At 51.2% G+C, this 20064-nt stretch overlaps 1 long non-coding RNA gene across 1 annotated transcript; it reads right to left on the reverse strand.

Moving 5' to 3' along the window:
* Positions 1–1033: 1033 nt before the first annotated feature.
* LOC134760436 (uncharacterized) lies at positions 1034–2115 on the reverse strand. The gene is made up of 2 exons (XR_010137866.1): positions 1553–2115; positions 1034–1384 (listed from the first exon to the last, which is right to left on the reverse strand). It is a non-coding gene; the product is annotated as an uncharacterized LOC134760436 (long non-coding RNA).
* Positions 2116–20064: the final 17949 nt, after the last annotated feature.

A 20064-nucleotide genomic window follows, 5' to 3' on the forward strand; every position in this document is an offset into this window, starting at 1 on the left:
AACAGAGTTAGAAGACTCAAGAAGTGGTTCTTGATAATGGCACCAATGTTGATGACACAGGTGATGGATGTGAGTAAAGGGACCCGAATGTGAAGCGGAAGAAGCATGTCTTCTAAATTAATGCATTGCATGAGGGTGAGTCAACCGCTGCACCGTCAACCCAGACATTTACGAGAGGTGGCGCCATGGGTTTCTTCTTTACACAAGTTCTAGTTGGGTGTGTGTGGGTGGTCTTCCACATGGTGACTCAGGGCCCAGGCCCTTTCCTTGTGGGGGATTCACCATCACCTAGGCTCCAGTGTCTGGGGAGGATTCCTGGCATCCAGCCAGAAGATGGGGAAGACTTGGGAAGGCTGGGTGTGGGGAGTTTCCAAGGCCCACCATTATGTCCCAATCTCAATGGACAGACTCTGTCATGTGATTGTCCTGACTGCCAGGGAGGCTGGGAAATGGAGACAACCTGTACTGTCAGGAGTAAGAGGAAGCAATTTGATGAACAACTGGCATGTCTCTATCCCATACCCTGTCTTATCTCACTTTTGATTTCAAAATGCATTTCTAATTTAATCAATGAATTATATTTTATAAGCACTCTTGTGACTTTTCCATCCACAATCAAAACATTTACATCTTCAAGATGGATAAAAAGCATTTTAGAGGATCCAGCTGGACATTTCCCTGTATTTACGGTTCCCTTGTATGTAAGGCACAAGTGTTAGTTCTTGGTTTGGAAAGATGTTTGCATTAGATTCAGTGAAAAAAGCAAGTTAAAGAGCTCACACCTACAGAGTTCCTACTGTCGCCCACACATCAACAACTCGGGAGGTGAGTGGCTTGGCTGGAGGGTTCAGCGTGGGACCCCCACAGTGTGGCTTCAGCATTTATTGCCTCCTTTGACCACACGGGAGGTAAAAGATGATTTTTCTGTGAAAAAAAATGTGTATATGCATGGAAAAATATGTATAAGGAAACACCCCAAAATATTAATAGTGACGATTCCTTGAGAATAGAAAGGGGGAAAATTTTAGCAAAATATTAGTAAACATTTTATTGCCCATACATACTGAAAAGTGCACCAATTGTGAACGTCCAGCTTGATGAATTTTCACAAATGAAATTCCCATGTATAATCAGCACCCGATTAAGCCATAGAACATTCCAGACCCCCTTCCAGGCCCTCCCTCCTCTCCCAAGGGTGGCCAGCCCAGCTCCGAATGCCCCAGGCTAGTTTCCAAGGTTGTGGCCTCTGAGTCATCATAAACGGAGTCTCCCAGGGTCTGGCCTCTTGCACACAGACTTGTGCTGTGAGAGTCATCCTTGCTGTGTGTGCACGAAGCTGTTCATTTCCTTGCTGTATAGTGGAGCAGAGGCGATTTCAACTTTCCTGTATGATGATTTATATTTCTCATTAATCTACAGTGAATATATGTTGCTTGCATAAGAAAACAAATTTTCAAAAATCAAATGGAGAAAAAAAACAAGTTGATTTTCCAACAACAAAAACCCAGCGCTGTCCTGGGACCTCTGGTCCAGGAAAAGCTGCAAAACATACCATTTCTGGCCTCGGCCGGCCTGTCTGTCTGTCGGCAGCGTCACCGCAGGCGGCTCCTCTCGGGTCCCATGATCCAACTCCAGCAGGCAGATGAGGCCTGGAGCCAGGCGGGAGGCAGCCCAGCTCCAGCTAAATATACGTGTGGGAGGCTCCTCCCGGCCTGTGGGTCCTTCCTGGCCCTTTTCTTTCCCACTAAAGCCGGAGGTTCGGGAGAACAAAGGCAGCTCCCCTGAAAGAGCCAAGGCCAGGCGGGAGGTGCCCTGGAGAGTGGCCGAGCCCGAGAGCCGGGGCAGGGCTGCCTCAGACCAGAGAGCCGGCCCTGCCAGCCATGGGCGGTGGAAGAAGGCGTGCAGCTTACGCAGACCTCGGGTGATTTTGGAGCAAAGCTCCCAGCACTTAGCTGACACGGAAAGGCCTCTGCAACCTGGAGGACATGTGGGGTTCCCCCTCTCCTCCGAGGCCAGGCTGCGGGCAGGCGTTCTAGAGCCTCCCGGTCTCCCACACCACCCACGCCCCGTGAGCTTGCAGGAGCCGCCTGTCTCCTGGAGTCCTTCCTCCGGACTGTGGCATGAGCACACGCGCTAGATACACGCTGGCCTTCTTGCCTTCCTAGCATGGGAAGGAGCTAGAACCCAGGGAAAGATGGCGGGCCAGAGCGTCCCTCTGCCGCGTGGCTCAGGGGAAAAAGCTCTGCTCACATCTCCAGGATCTGCCTTGGAGGCTCAGGAGGAGGTGGGTGCGGAGCCAGCCAGAAGGCTTTGCATCCCAGCCCCACTGGCCACCACCTGTGTGGTCATAGGAAAACCACTTTGCCTCTAGAGCCTCAGTTCCCTCGTCTGTAAAATGGGGATGATTGTAGGACCCGAATTATAGGGTCGTGAGAATTAAGTGGGTTAAAAAAAAATAAAACTCTTAGAACAATATTGGGCTCATGATAAGCACTTGATATTATTAGGTGTGCAAACTCACACATGCACACATACACTAATACATACATATACACACACGCACACATTCATACATGTACACACATACCAGTACACACATACACATACATACACAGCCATGCACACAGGGACAATTCACATAGATATACATACATACACATGCAAGCACACATACATCTATACATATGTACATTACACATGTACATACACACATGCATACAGAGACACACTCTGACACACACATACACACACATACACACACATACACACACATGCACACGTGAGTCACCTAAAATCTGGACCAGGGCCACGTGCAGCCCTAGAGAAGGAGAAATCTCGCCATGCCTGGCGCAGTGGCCTTGGGAAGGTCTCCTACTTGTTATTCATTCTCCTTCTAAATTATTATTCATTCTTACTAATGACAAAGCGGTTCCTCCCTTGGGCCAGAGGCTGGCCCTGCTGTCTTAGATTGGATTCCCTGGGGGAGCTAGTTCCCTGGGAGCTGGGATCTGAGTAGAAAGAGTCTGTCGGGAGGAGATCCAAGAAGCACAGTGGGAGAGCGGGTGCGCGGTGGGGAAGGGAAGGAGCCAGACAGGATGTGGCAGTGAGCAGCTGGGGCTCTGTCCTGCTGCGGGGTGGGGGCAGGGGGCAGTCGTAGGACAAACCGCAAACCTTGACTCCTGTTTGTTGTTGGACCAGGGCTGCTCCTGGGGCGAAAACTCCCAGCACTTCTAGACTACCCTGTGCCCCGGACTCTGGCGTGGCCCTCGCTCCTAGATTCATGGGCTCCCTGGCGACATCTCTGCACACCTGTTGGCCACACGTGGTCCTCTATTCACACATGAACAGATACTCAGTGCAGGCTTTCATGTGCCAGGCCAGGGTTCAGGGGAGCGAGGCACACATCCCTGCCTGCAGGAGGTTTACCCCCTTCATCCAGAAGGTTCCACAAAGCCAAGTAGAATGGGAAAGTGTGGGGGAGGGATGTGAAGGAGGTGGACAAAGGCCAGACAGCAGGGAGCTCTGAGGGACGGGTAAGAATTTGGTGCGGGGGGTGCTTCCTCAAAAGTATATGGAGAATCATCCTATGACCTAGCAATTCTGCTGCTAGGTGTCTGCTCAAGAGAATTCAAACAGGTGCTCAGACAGATACCTGCGCACCCGCGTTCACAGCAGCATTATCCACAACAGCCAGAGGCTGGACACTACCAAGGGTCTGTCATGGATGAACAGATAAACACAGCGTGTATACAGTGGGGTGTTATTCAGCCACGGGAAGGAAAGAAGCTCTGAGTCACACCGCAGCATGCCCTGGAAACTCTGATCCAATCATAGAATATGATGACATATTGTGATTCCATTTATGTGAAATGTCTGCAATAGGCAAATCCATAAACACATAAAGCTCATGAGTGGTTGCCAGGGGCTTGGAGCAGGGGTCAGGAGAGGAAGGGGGAGTGGCTGCTAACGGGGACGGGGTGTTTTGGGGTGATGTTTTGGGGTGATGGGAATGCTCTGGTGCTAGATGGACGGTGCTGCTGGTTGCAACAACTCTGTGAATGTACCAAATGCCACTGTATTGTTCAGGTTAAAATAGGCAGGGTGTGGTGGCGCGTGCCTGTAGTCCCAGCTACTCGGGAGGCCAAGGCAGGAGGATCACTCGAGCCCAGGAGGTCAGGAGCTGCAGTGAGCTGTGATCACACTGCACTCCAGCCTGGGCGACAGAGTTAGATGTCATCTCTAAAATTAAAAAATAAAACCAAATAAGTAAAATAAAATGGTTAAAATGACACATTTTGTTATGTGAATTTTGCCTAAATAAAAAGAGTTAGCAGGGAGCAGGGGGGATTCCAGGCTGAGGGATCGGCATCACTAGGGCCCGGGGGACAGAGGCGCTGCTCAGCGTGGTACCCAAGGCAGCAGCAAGGCCTTGTACAGAGAACAGGAGGTTGTGGGGGTGGGGGCAAGAGGGAGCCTCCTGGCCAATCCCTGAGCTCACCTGCACCATGACCTGAGAGCAGGAGGGGGTGCAAGAGGGAGCCTCCTGGCCAATCCCTGAGCTCGCCTGCACCATGACCTGAGATCTGGCATGCCCTGTGTACTGGCTGCTTTGTCTCCTGGGATCTCTGTCATCTGGAGGTAGGTAGATGACTGATCCCACTTCACAGATGAGAGGAGTGAGGCCTGAGGCTCAGGGAGAAGGGTGGGGTGGGCAGGGATGGGAAACCCAGATCTGTCTGACTCCCAAGCCCCTCAGCACTGGGGGCAGTCCCAAACCCCTCCTGTGGCGAAGGCTGCTGGGTTTGGTGTCAGCAAGTTAGACTCAGGAAGAAAGCTCCACTGAGGGCTGGCTCCCTGCAAACCGGGATTGGCTCTGTGCTGATTCTAGAGTTCAGGCAGCGAGGGAATTGGCAGAGGACGGGGGAGAGAGGGCAGCTGGCCCGGGAGAGGGAGGCAAATTGCGAGAGGGAGGCGCTCACTATCCCCACATCCCTGTGCAGATGGACATGCTGGGGGTCGGTCCTGGCATGGGCACGGCTCAGCACACTGTGACGGGGTCCACATTGGTGGCTGCGGCCTCAGGCCCAGGGTGTGTATTGTCACATGCCCTCTGAGGCCAGGACATGATGGGGAAGAGACGTCTCGCGGCTGTGGGTGGTGGAACCTGCTGGGCCCAAGTTCATCTGTGTCCCCTCGCCTGGCCTCTTTGTGCTGAATGTGTGCATCTGTTATCTGCCGATGCCCAACACACCCCCAGCCTCGGGGGCTTAAGACAACACACGTTTATCATCTCACGGTTTTTGTGGGTTGGGAATGTGGGGCTGCCTGGCTGAGTAGTGCTGGCCCAGGGACCTCATGTGGTCAGAGTCAAGGCATTGGCTGGGGCCAGGGTCACGGGGCTCCAAATGGGGCTGTGGGACCCACTTCCATGTCATTGGCCAGCCTCAGGCCCTTGCTGGCTGCTTGCGGGAAGCGTCTGTTTCTTGCTATCTGAGACTCCGTAGGGCAGATCACAGCGTGACAGCAGCTTCCCACAGAGAGCGAGAGAGGCTGAGACACTAAGGCGGAGGCCACGGTCTTTTTGTAACCTCATCTCGGAAGCGACATTGCTCCATGTCTGCGGTAATCTCTTGTTAGAGGTGAATGACTAAGTCCAGCCTGCACTCAGGGGCAGGAGAATTAAGCTCTCCGTCTTGAGGAGCAGAGTGCCCAGGAATTTGCAGACCTATCTTTAAAACCAGCACCAGGGGTGCGCTCAGCCAGGGGTTTGTAGTTTCACCCAGGCTCTGTGAGCTGCTGTGTAAACTCTGGCCTATGATGTGGCAAGAATGGGAAATTTGGGGTCTGCAGCCTTGTGTGCGTGTCCCACTCTTGCCAGTTCCTGGCTGAGTGGCCTTGTGCTCTTCCTCTAAAAACAAGGACTGTAAGGGAAAAGTGAAAACAACCTGTCTGCCAGGAGGAAGCAGGATGGTGCATGAGCTGTGGCGTAGCTGCAGGTGGAGAAGCGTCCCGTGCCACATTTCAGATGAATGATGAGAGCTACCTGAGTCAGTGTTGATCAACCAAAAATGTTACATCAGCCGGGCATGGTGGCTCACACCTATAATCCCAGCACTTTGGGAGGCTGAGGCGGGTGGATGGCTTGAGGTCAGGAGTTCGAGACCAGCCTGGCCAACGTGGTGAAACCCTGTCTCTGCTAAAAATACAAAAATTAGCCGGGCATGGTGGCAGGTGCCTGTAATTCCAGCTACTCAGGAGGCCGAGGCAGGAGAATCGCTTGAACCTGGGAGGCAGAGGTTGCAGTGACTGAGATCATGCAGCTGCACTCCGGCCCGGGTTACAAAGCAAGAGTCTGTCTCAAAACAAAAACAAAAGAAAACAAACAAAAACATGATATTGAGTGGAAAAAAGCCAGTTGTTAAAGGATTTGACAGCGTGATGCCCTTTACGCGAATCCCGCGTGCCGCGTGGTTTCCGGGTTTTGGCATACGAGCAAAACTGCGTTGAGAGGCATGCAAAGCTTCAGGGAGGAGTGACCTCTGCGGGGGGCGGGGGGGCGGGGGGGCAGGGTGGGTAGGGTAGAGCTGCAACTCTAACTTTCATCTCCTTAAAGAACACTCCGAAGCAAATATGGAAAAGATGAACATTTGTTAAATCTGGGGGGTGGTACAGGGGTGTCTGGTACATGTTGAACTGTTCATAGCTGGAAATCGTGAGTGTATTTTGACAGGCTCACTGCTGTGAGGATGCTGTAGGGAGAGGCCCGGGTTGAACACCCCCATGTTGATGGGGATGCTGGTGTGCCAGGGCTCACGGGGGCTGTCACACTCCCTCAGTGACACACGTGTGAACACGCGTGCCCCCTTGCTCTCTGCCCCAGAACCCCAGCAAGCTGATAAGAAGGCCCAGGTGTCCCCACTAGACCTGGTGCTAGCACGAGCTTCAGACCTTCCCATGTGTGGGGAAGCCCTCACCCACCCCACACACCGACCACAACACAGCCCCCAGCGGGTCTCTTTCTCTTGCTCTTGTGGCCATTTTTGGCCCGGCTTGGGAAGCCAGCCTCCTCTCCCAGAGAGCCTCCTTCTGGAAGGGCAGGGCCAGGTGAGTCAGGCCTCCATCAGCTAGAACTGGCGCCCTTATCTCCTGGGGTCAGCCTCAGCTCAGCCCCAGCCCCTGGGTGAACCCTCTCCTCGCTGAGAGCTTGCAGTCTGGCCTCCCTCTTCCCACCCCCATCCACGGCTCTCCCCTAGGACTGCCCTTCAAGGCCTTGGTGGTAAGAACTGCCCCTGCCTGCAGCAGGCAGATGCTCATGGATGGGTGGGGGACCCTTTCTGCTGGGCCAGCTAATCAGTCCTCACAGGTGTGTGGCTCTGGGCACGCACAGCAGCCCTAAAACATTGGGGAGAGCAAACTGTTTGCAAATCTGCAGAGCTTCGTCAGCGGCTCGCCTCGGCTGTCACTAGGCAAAGGGGCCCAGAGCCCCCTTACGCTTGGTGGCATCTTAGGTTCCATGGAGTGTATGGCAAAGGCCATCAGCAATTGTGTGACAATGATTGTGCACAGGCCTGCCAGCATCATGCGTCCTGTGCGTGCGGTAGTTACAAAAACTACCCTGAAGCTTTGCTGGGAGGGTTCACATCGGACCGTGTGAAATTGCCCTTTAAGAGATGTAAAACAGCCAAATGCTGACAATTTCATATGGTTCATTTGAAAAGTAAAACAAAAAAACAAACTAGGCCGGGCACGGTGGCTCACGCCTGTAATCCCAACACTTTGGGAGGCCGAGGCGGGCAGATCACAAGGTCAGGCGATCGAGACCATCCTGGCTAACACGGTGAAACCCCATCTCTACTAAAAATACAAAAAAAATTAGCTGGGCGTGGTGGTGGTACCTGTAGTCCCAGCTACTGGGGAGGCTGAGGCAGGAGAAGGGCGTGAACCCGGGAGGCGGAGCTTGCAGTGAGCTGAGATCACGCCACTGCACTCCAGCCTGGGCGACAGAGCGAGACTCCGTCTCAAAAAAAAAAAAAAAAAAAAAAGTAAAACAAACTAAATCTTTTGCAGTCTCCCCCCCAACATCTATGTGGATAAGAAGTTGGGTTATTATTCCCCCAAGCCCAGGGAGTGCACGGGCATTTGCAGCCTTTTGCGTGTGGAATCGCGCACACGGGAATTTCCATGGAGAGAAGGCGGCTGCAGCGCTGCACGGTCGCTGCCGTCCAGACGGGGTCTCCCTTGGTCCGCGATCCTCTCTGGGCCTGCTCGCCAGGCGGCCTCAGGAACGGAGGCCCACAGGCTGTGAAGCTGCAGGAGAGCTTTCCAGCCCCTCTGCGCAGGGCTCCGGCCTTTCCCGATGCCTCCGGCCAGGCCCTTCACTGCCTGGTCTCCATACGGAGAGCGGGTGGCTCTGATCCTCCCTGGGGCCAATCAGCTTGGCAGGAATTGGCTGCATCAACAGCCTGGCTGGACTGGTGGCTGATGGCAGAGATTCAGGTACCACGGAGAAGGCAGGAGCCCTGCCCAGACGCAGGCAGCGTCCCAAGAATGGGCTTCTCCAGCCTGATGACCACATGTCAAGCCTGGCCATGAACACACTGCCCTGGGCTGTCATCTGCCTCTGGCTTCCTGCAAGAGGGGTGGTAAGGGGAGACGTGTACACCTGGGGCCCTGGCCACTCAGAGTGTGGGCCCCAGACCAGCAGCATCAGCACCACCATAGAAATGCAGAGTCTTGGGCCCCTCCCAGACTTCCTGGACCAGAACCTTCATTTGAACAAGAGTCCAGGGGATTCTGATGCATGTGGGCAGGTGGGGCAGCCTGGCACACACAGAACCACCGGGCAACAGACAGAGAATCTGCAAAGTGCACGTGCTCTGCTGTTCTACGTTTTGGGATTTATCGGAAGGAAGCAGACACACACACACACACACACACACACACACACAGAAACATTTGGAAGAGTGACTCCATGCTCACCGCAGATGTTATGGCACCCTGGCCATGGTGGAGGCTCCCGTTTCCTCTTCTCAGCAACCCTGGGAGGCGGCTGCTCTGACAGGGAAGAAACTGAGGCTCTGGGGCCCTAAGGAGCCTCCAGCTGCCCAGCCAGAATGAGGTGGCATTAGGAGTTTAATTCAGACAGCCAGCTTCTAGACCGCTTGTCCCCACCACCCACCTCAGCAGCCTCCATGTGCACATGGTCCCTGCAATGGCATTATTTACAATCGTGAGGCAGTGGGGCAATCCCAGCTCCAGCACCGGGGCTGCCTAGGAGTGCAGGGCCTGTCTATGCGACTGGCGTCCTGGTCTCTACTTTGGGGCATGAGTACCACCCTGCCTTGTAATACGTTCATGTTCTCTTTACCCAACTCTCCAGGAAACACACAGAGCTCCTAGGCCAGTGGCTCTGCCTCTCCCACCTCTTGAGGCTTCTCTTCCTTTTCCTGGGGGTGCCTCCCAAGTGGGACTGTGTGGACGCAGTGGAGTCACGCTTAGTCCTGGTCCTGCCTTCCGAGTGGGGCTGTGTGGACGCAGCAGAGTCGTGCTTAGCCCTGGTCCTGCCTCCCAAGTGGGGCTGTGTGGATGCAATGGAGTCATGCTTAGTCCTTAGTCCTGGTACACAGTTGTACATGGACAGGAGGGACTGCTGCTGTTAACAGGGACAGTCACTTACATTCGCAATGTGCACACAACCTCATTCTGGGCAGAGAGGAGGGGGTGATTTCTTCTTCCCATTTGACAGGTGACAACTCACAGGCTCAGAAAGGCTGTGTGACTTGCCCAAGACCACACAGTTAGCAAGGGGCAGCATCAGGACTGAACACAAATCTTCAGAGCTCACTTTGGGCTTCCAGAAATTCTTTAGTTCTTATTCAGTTAGGAGATTCTGAAACTGACGTGACTGCTTGCCAGCCAGACCCGGTCTTCAAGTCATCAGCAACTGTACTCGCCACTGACCAAATGAATGCACTGAGCTTCCCCAGTGGTGTCACACGCCAGCCACACAGGTAAAGTCTGTGTCCGTTTTATTCTTGATTGCATTCCCAGTCCTGACTTCACGTTTCTTGGATGAATACTGAGTGAGCTGTTGAATGTTCCGGGTGGAGGGTCTGGTTTGGGGGCAGCAAGGGTGGGTGGGGCGGGGGTTGGAGCAGAAAGAAGAGCCTTGATCCCACCCAGCTCCCCACCTGGTGAAGGGCAGAGACTCACTCCTGCTAGCCCAAGGCAAGACATGTTCTTGGATAAGGTGGAGCTCACAGAAGACGTCATGGGGTGGGAGAGTCACTGAGGCTTAAGGGAGCTCCACGGTCTTTGGCCTCCAAAGGGGTGGGGCTCCACTTGAGCTCTCATTCTGTAACCTCCCCCTCAACCACGTCTTCTACTCCCTGATGGCCACCCTGGGACCAGCCCTTCCTCCAGGAAGCCCTCGGATATCCCATCAGCTCTGGCCACAGCGTGGGGCAGGAGTGTCTCAGAGCCGGGTCTATCCTGGTCTGTCCAGGCTCCCGAGTCACTGTCTCCAAGAACAGGTCATGGGGGTGGGACGAGACTGATGTCTTGGTTCCAACACATGTCCCATCCTCAGGGCACAAAGCTCTCATGTGAGAGGCAGGGCTGCCGCATCTGAAATGGCGGCGGCCGGCATCACACGCTGTGTTCCCCGTCCTCACAGGGCCGTGAGGGCATGGAGCAGAGGAGGATGGATGCGGGTGAGCATCCTCACAAAGAAGGTGAGTGTATCACACAGGCTCCTGCAGCCACAACATCCAAAGAAGGAGCTAAAAAAAGAGAAATATTTTAGATTGGGCTTCATTGAAATTAAAAATTTGTGCTGCAAACGATACCAGGAAGAAAGTGAAAAGACCACTCACGGAATGGAAGAAAATATTTGCAAATTATATATCTGATAAGATACTTGTATCCAGAATGTATAAAGAACTCCTATAACTCAAGCCAGGTGCGGTGGCTCACGCCTGTAATCCCAGCACTTTGGGAGGCCGAGGTGGGCGGATCATGAGGTGAGGAGATCAAGACCATCCTAGCTAACACCATGAAACCCTGTCTCTAATAAATATACAAAAAATTAGCCGGGTGAGGTGGCAGACGCCTGTAGTCCCAGCTACCCGGGAGGCTGAGGCAGGAGAACGGCATGAACCCGGGAGGCGGAGCTTGCAGTGAGTCGAGATTGCACCACTGCACTCCAGCCTGGGTGACAGAGTGAGACTCCGTCTCAAAAATAAAATAAAATAAAATAAAATAATAAAGAAAGAACTCCTATAACTCAGTAATAAAAGTACAAATTTTAAAATGGGTAAAGTATTTACCAATAACTTGGAGAAAAATAAAATAAAATGGGCAAGGGATCTGAACAGGCAATTCTCCAAAGAGGACATACAGACGGCCAATAAGCGCTTGGAAAGATGCTCAGCACCTCTCATCATCAGGGAGTGCAAATCACAACCCGACTGGATGCCCCCACACTGGTGAGGACGCTGGATGCCCCCACACCAGCGAGGATGCTGGATGTCCCCACACCAGCGCGGATGCTGGATGGATGCCCCCACACCAGCAAGGATGATGTCATCAGAAAGACAGACAAAAACAAGTGTCGAAGAAGATGTGGAGAAACTGGAACCCCTGTATGCTGCTGGTGGGAAGGAAGGATGATGCAGCCCCAGTGGAAACAGTTTGGCAGCTCCTTAAAAGGTAAAATATGCAGTTACCATATGACCTGGCAATTTTACTTTTGGGTATATACCCAAGAAAACTGAAAATGTATGTCCACCCAAGCACTTGTACATGCATGTTCATCATAGCCCCAAACTAGAAACACCCCACATTTCATCCACTGATGAATGGACGAATGAAGTGTGGTCCAGCCACACAGTGGAAGATTACCTGGACAGAAATGGGACGAAAGCACCAATGCACACTACAACACGGAGGAACCTCAAAAACACCACGCTGAGTGAAGGAAGCCAACAGAGAAGATCACATATCACAGAATTATATTCACAGGAAATCTCTGGAACTAAGAAATCCAGGGAAACAGGAAACAGGTGAGTGGCTGCCAGGGGCTGAGAGCACTGTGGGGGAAGGGGGAGGGAGGGACTGCTAATGAGTATGGGCTTGCCCTCTTTCTTTCTTTCCTTCCTTCCTTCCTTCCTTCCTTTCTCTCCCTCTCTCTCTCTTTCTTCCTTTCTTCCTCCCCTCCCCTCCTCCCTCTCCTCTCCTCTTTCCTTTTCCCTTTCCTGTCCTGTCCTTTCCTTTCCTTTTTTGAGATAGGGTCTCACTCTGTCGCCCAGGCTGGAGTGCAGTGGTGCCATCACAGCTCACTGCAGCCTTGACCTCCCAGGCTCAGGTGATTCTTCCACCTCAGCCTCCAGAGTAGCTGGGACCACAGGCATGTGTCACCACGCCCGGCTAATTTTTTGTTTTTGGTAGAAACAGGGTTTCACCATGTTGGCCAGGCTAATCTCTAACTCCTGGGCTCAAGGGGTCTGCCTGCCTCAGCCTCCCAAAGTGTTGGGATTACAGGCGTGAGCCACTGCACCTGGCAGGGTATGGGGTTTCTTTCCGGGGTAGTGAAAAGGTAAAATGAGATTGTGGTGATAGTTTACAACTTGATGAATCACTGAAAACACTGAACTGTACACTTCAAACAGGTGAACTGTATGGAATGTAAATTCTATCTCAATAAATGTTTTTAAAAAGTTTTTCATTTTCAGCCAGGCCTGGTGGCTCACACCTGTAATCCCAGCACTTTGGGATGCCAAGGCGGGCAGATCACCTGAGGTTGGGAGTTTGAGGCCAGCCTGACCAACATGGAGAAACCTCGTCTCTACTAAAAATACAAAATCAGCTGGGTGTGGTGGCGCATGCCTGTAATCCCAGCTACTCAGGAGGCTGAGGCAGGAGAATCGCTTGAACCTGGGAGGCGGAAGTTGTGGTAAGCCAAGATTGCGCCACTGCACTCCAGCCTGGGCAACAAGAGTGAAACTGTGTCTCAAAAGAAAAAGTTTTTCATTTTCAAATGCTAGAAAATCCAACTCAAAGTGATTTAGGCCAAAAGGGAATTTGTTGGTGCCTATTCCTTGGTAAATGGGTCAGTTCAGAGGTAGTTTGGCTTCAGGTATTGCTGGATCCAGGGTCTGAAACAGGTTGTCAGCACCCAGGCCAAGCCCAACCCACACAAAGGCTGAGTATACAGAGACACCTGAGTGCTTTTGCCCCAGTAAAAGGGAGTGGTCCCTGGACAACCCAAGCCCCCTGCAGGCTGCGCTGGCACAGGGGAGGAAGAGGCGAGGCCCTCCCGGCCCGTCCAGGCAGAAGGCAACATTGGGGAAGTTCTGGGAGAGAAAGGGAGCTGTCCTTAGTCCCTCGTTACTCTCAGCTGCTCTGTGATCCCAAGAAAATTCTTCACCACCATATTCATTCATTTGGTTACCCACACACATTTGTTGAGTACCTAGTGTATACAGACACTTACTGCCCCGGAGAGAGAACATGAACACAGGAGACCTGGTCCCTGCCTGAAGCATTTAGTGACAAGCCCTGATGATGACACAAACCCGGCCACAGGGGTGCCGAGCGCTGATGCAAATGGCCCGAGAGGTGATGGGAGCGCAGGGCAGGAGCACCCATCCTGGCCTTGGGTGGGGTGGGGGGCCGGGCAGGCTTCCCGGAAGGAGAGACCTGAATGAATAGACCAGGCAGAGGGAACAGAGTATGTACGGGCAGAAGCCAGCTCAAGCAGGTGGGATATGGGAACTGGAGCATGGGGTGATGACAGGGAGGCAGGAGGGCTCGGCAGACAGCAGCTCGGGAGACCCTTGGGATCCGTGTGAAGGAGACCGGGCGTTATCCTGAGGCCAGTGAGCACTGATGAAAACCTGCCTTGACGGGACAGGTGGGAACTCGCCTGTGCTGGCCTGCACGCTGCAGGAAGCTGGTCTACACTGGCCAGGGCTCCAGTGCACTGTTATGACTTTTGGATTCATCTACCCAATTTCTGAGCCTTTTCACCCTGGCTTTGACTTTTGGGTGCAACCACCCTCCTGGAGTAGCTCAGCCCCTTCCCAAAGCCTTGCCCAGACTCTGCAACTGTCGTTGCCTTCCTGGATGAACCAGCAGATTCACGAACCTCTTCCGGCTGCCCATACTGCTCAGTGACCTTCCACGGGGATGGACGGATTCACGGTAGGTAAGTGACCTTCCACGGGGATGGACGGATTCACGGTAGGTAAGTGACCTTCCACGGGGAGTCAGATCCACGGTAGGTAAGACAAAGGCTTGAGGAAACCACTAGCCGCCTCATTCTAATGAGGTTTAATCATACTTGTTAGCCCTGGGAGCCAGACAAGGAGGAGGGAAAACAAAAAAAGCAATCCATCCAGGGAAGCGTTTCTTTGGATGTCTCTTTCTTTTTTCTTTTCTTTTCTTTTTTTTTTTTTTTTTTAATTTTGGAGATGGAGTCTCACTCTGTCGTCTAGGCTGGAGTGCAGAGGTGCCATCCAGCTCACTATAACCTCTGCCTCCTGAGTTCAAGCGACTCTCCTGCCTCAGTCTCCTGAGTAGCTGGGACTACAGGTGTGTGCCACCACGCCTGGCTAATTTTTGTATTTCTAATAGAGACGGGGTTTCATCATGTTGGCCAGGCTGGTCTCAAACTCCTGACCTCAGGTGATCCACCCGCCTCAGCCTCCCAAAGTGCTGGGATCACAGGCGTGAGCCACCGCGCCCGGTTTGGATGTCTTTGTGTGTTTGGCATCATCTGCTGAGCAGGAAGGAGTGAGTGGGACCTCTGTAACTCTCTCTAAAGCCGTCCCCAAGTGCCGTGTTGGCAATATCAGCTCATGTCAAACAAGGTCAAAACATAGATCACAGAAATAGCCACAGCTGAGTGTCTTAAAAGCACTTTCAGACGGCACCTTTCACTTTATGTGACAAGCATTGATTCAACAAATGTTTAGAGGAGGCTGACTTCCCAGTCGTGTATTTGTTTGTTCATTTATCATTCACTCAAAAATGTAACGATTGCATCCCTACTGTGTGCCGGACATTGTGCCAGGTGCTGAGGAGGAGAAGAGAGGAGAGAGAAGAAGATAAATCTGGCAGCACTCACCTCTCCCCACTTGAGTGGACGAGACCATGAGTTAGAAGATGGTTACGTGGCAGAGCGGTATATGCTATAATGGGGGTGCACAGGGTGCTGAGACAGCTCAGAGACACCTAAAGTGGCTCCAGGGGACCCCTGGAGAAGGTGTTTATGGTGAAGGCTGAGAGCGAATGAGTGTTCTGCAGTAAAGAGATGTGTGCCTGCATTCCAGAATACACAGACAAGAAAGTGAAAGCAGTTTGTTGGTTTTTTTTTTTTGAGATGGAGTCTTGCTCTGTCGCCCAGGCTGGAGTGCAGTGGTGCAATCTAGGCTCACTGCAAGCTCCGCCTCCCGGATTCACACCATTCTCCTGCCTCAGCCTCCCTAGTAGCTGGGACTACAGGTGCCCGCCACCACACCCAGCTAATTTTTTGTATTATGGGTTTAGTAGAGACGGGGTTTCACCATGTTAGCCAGGATGGTCTCAATCTCCTGACCTCATGATCTGCTCGGCTCGGCCTCCCAAAGTGTTGAGATTACAGGCGTGAGCCACTGTGCCTGGCCAAAAGCAGTTGTTTTTAATAAAAACAGCTGCAAACCATAAGGAACTCTTATGTCTACCTACAGTAGAAGGGCTCAGTCATATTGGAGATATTCATAGGATGGAATATTATACAGCAAAGAGAACAAATGAACCTAAGGAACCCAGCCACATGGGTGAGTCTCAAGCATGATGTTAGGCAGAAAAGAATGCATTTGGTATGATTCCAGTCCCATGAAGCTCAAAAACAGGAAAAACTAGGCCACAGTGCTTAAGATGCACATAGACAGGTGGTAACATTATAAAGAAAAGCAAAGTTGATCATAAATTCAGGTTAATAGCTCTGTCTGGAGGGAGGAGAAGGTTATGATTGGAGAGGACACACAGTGGGTTTTGGGGGTTCCAATAATGTCTAATTCCTTGACCTGGGTGGTCATCATCTGGGCATTTACTATTTAAGTATTCATTAAATTATACAAATATGTGGCTTGGCCACAGATAACTCATTTTTTCCCAGCGAGGGGACATTTACACACTTGAGACAGAAGAGTGTGGCGGCTGCAAGCCTGGGCTGTGCTGTCAACTGCTTCTTCACTTCCACCTTAGATAAGTGAGTTGGCCTTTATGAGCTTCAGATTTCCTCATCTGCAAAATGAGGATAATAATACTACCAGCCTCATAAAGTTGCTCTAGGATTAAATATGATACGATAATGTAGGTTCAGCACAGAGCCAGGCACATACATGTAACAATTATCACTATAATGATCACTACCATCATCACCATTTTCATAATCCGCATCACCATCACTGTCATCGTCACCATCATCACTACCATCATCATCACTATCACCATCATCATCACCACCATTACCATCATTATAATCATCACCATCATCACTATCATCACCATCATCATTACCATCACCATCATCACCATCACTATCATCACCACCATCACCATCATCACCATCACTATTATCACCACCATCACCACCATTACCATCATCACCATCATCATTACCATTATCACCACCATCACCATCACTATCATCACCACCATCACCATTATCACCATCACATCACCATCATCATCACCATCATTACCACCACCATCACCATCATCATCACCACCATCACCACCATCATCATTACCATCATCACCATCACCACCATTACATCATCATCACTGTGATCATTACCATCATCATCACCATAACCATCATCACTATCATCATCATCATCACTATCATCACAATCACCATCACCACCATCGCCATCACCATTATCAACATTGTCACCATCCTCATCACCATCATTACCATCACCATCATCATCACCATCACTATCATCATCATCATTACCATTATTACCATCATCACCACCACCACCATCACATCATCACTAACACCATCATCACCATCACCAGTACCGTCATCACCACCATCATCCCCATCATCATCACTAACACATCATCATCTTCACTATCCTTTATATCATCATCACCATCACAAAGTTTATTTTTCCTTCTTGCTAATCCATCCAAATTACTTCTGCTTTATCCCCCTCTTCTTCCTTCCTCCCACCTCTCTTTTCATAATTATCTTCATCTGGAAATTGAATGACCAGTAACAGCGCTGTCTGGAGTCATGGATAGTTCTAGATCTTAGTAAGTAAGTAAGGAAGTAAAATCATGCTCAACATTTTTTCAAAGCTCTTCCATTCTCAACGTTAAATCATGTCTTATTGACAGACCCCATATCCCAATTTTTGGCTCAGTTTGCTTCCTCTACTTGTACTAGAAATGCTGATCCTATCTTTCTGCCATCACAAGGGAGGACTCTGGACCCCACTACTTGACCACAGCTAATCGAGTCAGAAAGGGACACCTGACCCAGGCTGAATGTCTCTCCTAAGACTCAGGAATCAGGATCTCCAGAGTCCAGGTTAGTGACTGTCAGGATGGGAAGAGCAGATTGCAGCAGAGAAAGCTGGTCTATGGAGGGCAGAAACATAAGGCAGACTGGCTGACAGCAGAAATGTAGGGCCCAGTAGAAGAGAGAGGCTTGGGTCGAGGCACAGTGGGAAGGTGGCCATCTGCAAGCTGGGCAGAGAACTCTCACCAGGGACTGAATCAGCCTGAAACTTGATCTTGGACTTCTAGCCTCCAAAACAATAAGACATTTCTGTTGTTTAAGTTACCCAGTCTGCGGTATTTTGTTATGATGGCCCTTGAAGACTAATACACAGGCAGACAGTGCTATAAAGCTCACTGCATCACTGTAACTGCACAAAACAAAACAAAGCCTACCACCCTAAATGTCCCTCATTGACAGTGGGTGTATGAGGAGGTGACTGTCCTCCTGGCTGCTGGTACTCTGGGGAGGGGGCTTTGGCGCTCAAGCCAAGAGACTGAGGTTGGACTCTGGGACTCCCAGGAGGGGCTGATTTTCCTGAGAGCCCCGTGAGCCAAGAGTGGTAAATGTTTTCTGTAAAGAACAAGATGGTAAATATTTTAGGCTTTGCAAGCTATATGGTGTCTTTCACAATGACTCCACTCTTATGTTGCAGTGTAAAAGCCACTCTAGACACACAAATGAATGGCCATGGTTGTACTTCAGTGAAATTATGTTTATGAAAATAGGCAGTGGACTAGATTTGGCCTCTGGGTTATGGTTTGTGTGATGCCTGGCTTAAAACAACAATCTTCTTCTTTTTTTTTTTTTTCAGAAAATTGAAATTATGACAAGATGTGATGGGGAACGCTTGTCTCAGCTGCATGTGGCTTTAGCTGAGGTGGCCTGCCTGGGGTCTGAAGGGTCTACTTTCAAGATGGTACATTTTCATGGCTGTCAAATGGTGCTGGCTGCTGGCTGGGAGTCTGGTTGGAGCTGTGGGCTGGAGGACCCTGTATCTCTTCGTGTTGGCACATCCAAGGGCTGCTTAAGCTTCCTTACATCACGGCAACTTGGTTCCAAGCTTGAGCACCCCAGGAGCATGAGGCAGAAGCTGTGTTGCTGTTTAGGAACTGACCTTGGAAGTCACATCCTGTCACTTCTGTGATAATCACACACTGGCCCAGATTCAGGGGAAGGGAATGCAGAGCCCACCTCTCAACAGAGACCTAGAAACACCCGAATGGCAGTCCCACTTTGCTCCCCCAAAGCACTCCCTCAACAGGAGGGGTGTCCACACCACACTGAAAGAAATCACGTGGAATGGGGGCTCTTGTGGACATTTCACAGTGTTATGGTAAACACAGGCAAAGACAAGAAGGCAAGCACAGATAAGTTGATTGTGGCTCAGTTCTTTGAAGGAGATCAGTAGGCTTTTGTGGGGATGAAGGGGGAATTTTCTTTCTGCACTGCAGTCAGGAAGCCTCTCTGGAGCTGAGACCAGAAAGCTCTACTGTCATGGGAAGAGGCACCAGGCAAAAGGACCCATGCCTGGAGGCCAGAAAGGGTGCAGGCTGGAAGGCCAGGCAGACTTGGGCTTGAATACTGCCCAGTCATTATTTTCCCTCTGGCAAGGCACTTTACCTTGGTGGGGAAAAGTGATTCTTTTAAAAAGGAGAGTGTAATTCCAAATCACCTGAGTCCATGAGATGACTAATGTGCTGTCTTCATCCTAGTGCCTGGCTCACATGTGGGTTACAGCTTTTTTATCCTTCTCCCTGGTTTTTGTTTTTAAATGGCTGGATAGTACTATGTATATAGGCTTGGAGAGTTTCCTCCAAAATGAAATCAATACTGCCAGCCCTAGTTTATGGGGGGGGGGGGGGCGGTGATTTCCAAATTGCACAGAACAAATGCCTCTAATATCTGCATTTCAGAGACTAGAGCCTGTCCCCGCTGGAGTAACTGACTGCAGGAGATGAGAGAGGGTCACTTGGAGGTGGGGGTCTTGGAACTGCAAGGGAGCGGAGTGTACACTGGCCAAAGGTGGAAGGTGCTGACCAGTAACTGCTTGGAAGCAACCACCGTGTTTCAATAAGATCTCAGTTGCAATCCACAGCTTGTGTGAAGGAGGGCTGCTGATTCAGCAGCAAAAGGGTTGGAAATAAAATGGAAGAAATGAAAAGTAGAACATACGAGTGGTGGCAATGTTTATTTCAACAGGCAGAGGGCTGGGCGTCTCCACGCAGGAATCCATGACCCTCCCCGGGGGGCTGGCTTCCAGTAACATTACTTCCCACTTCCCAAGCGCTTACTGAGTGCTGGGTGCCTAGCTTTTGAATCCCCACGGTAACCCTATGGTAACTATGCCATCTCCATTTTACAGATGAGAAAACTGAGCTCAGGGACATTAGGTGACTGCCCAAAGCCATACTGCTGGTGGGCCCCAGAGCCAAGGTTTGAACCCGAATCTCTTGAGGACAAGGTGCAGTTCCTTTGGCCCATACATTAACAACAGAGAAATTTTC

This window comes from Pongo abelii, chromosome 18, assembly GCF_028885655.2.
Source record: "Pongo abelii isolate AG06213 chromosome 18, NHGRI_mPonAbe1-v2.0_pri, whole genome shotgun sequence".
Taxonomy (NCBI): Eukaryota; Metazoa; Chordata; class Mammalia; order Primates; family Hominidae; genus Pongo; species Pongo abelii.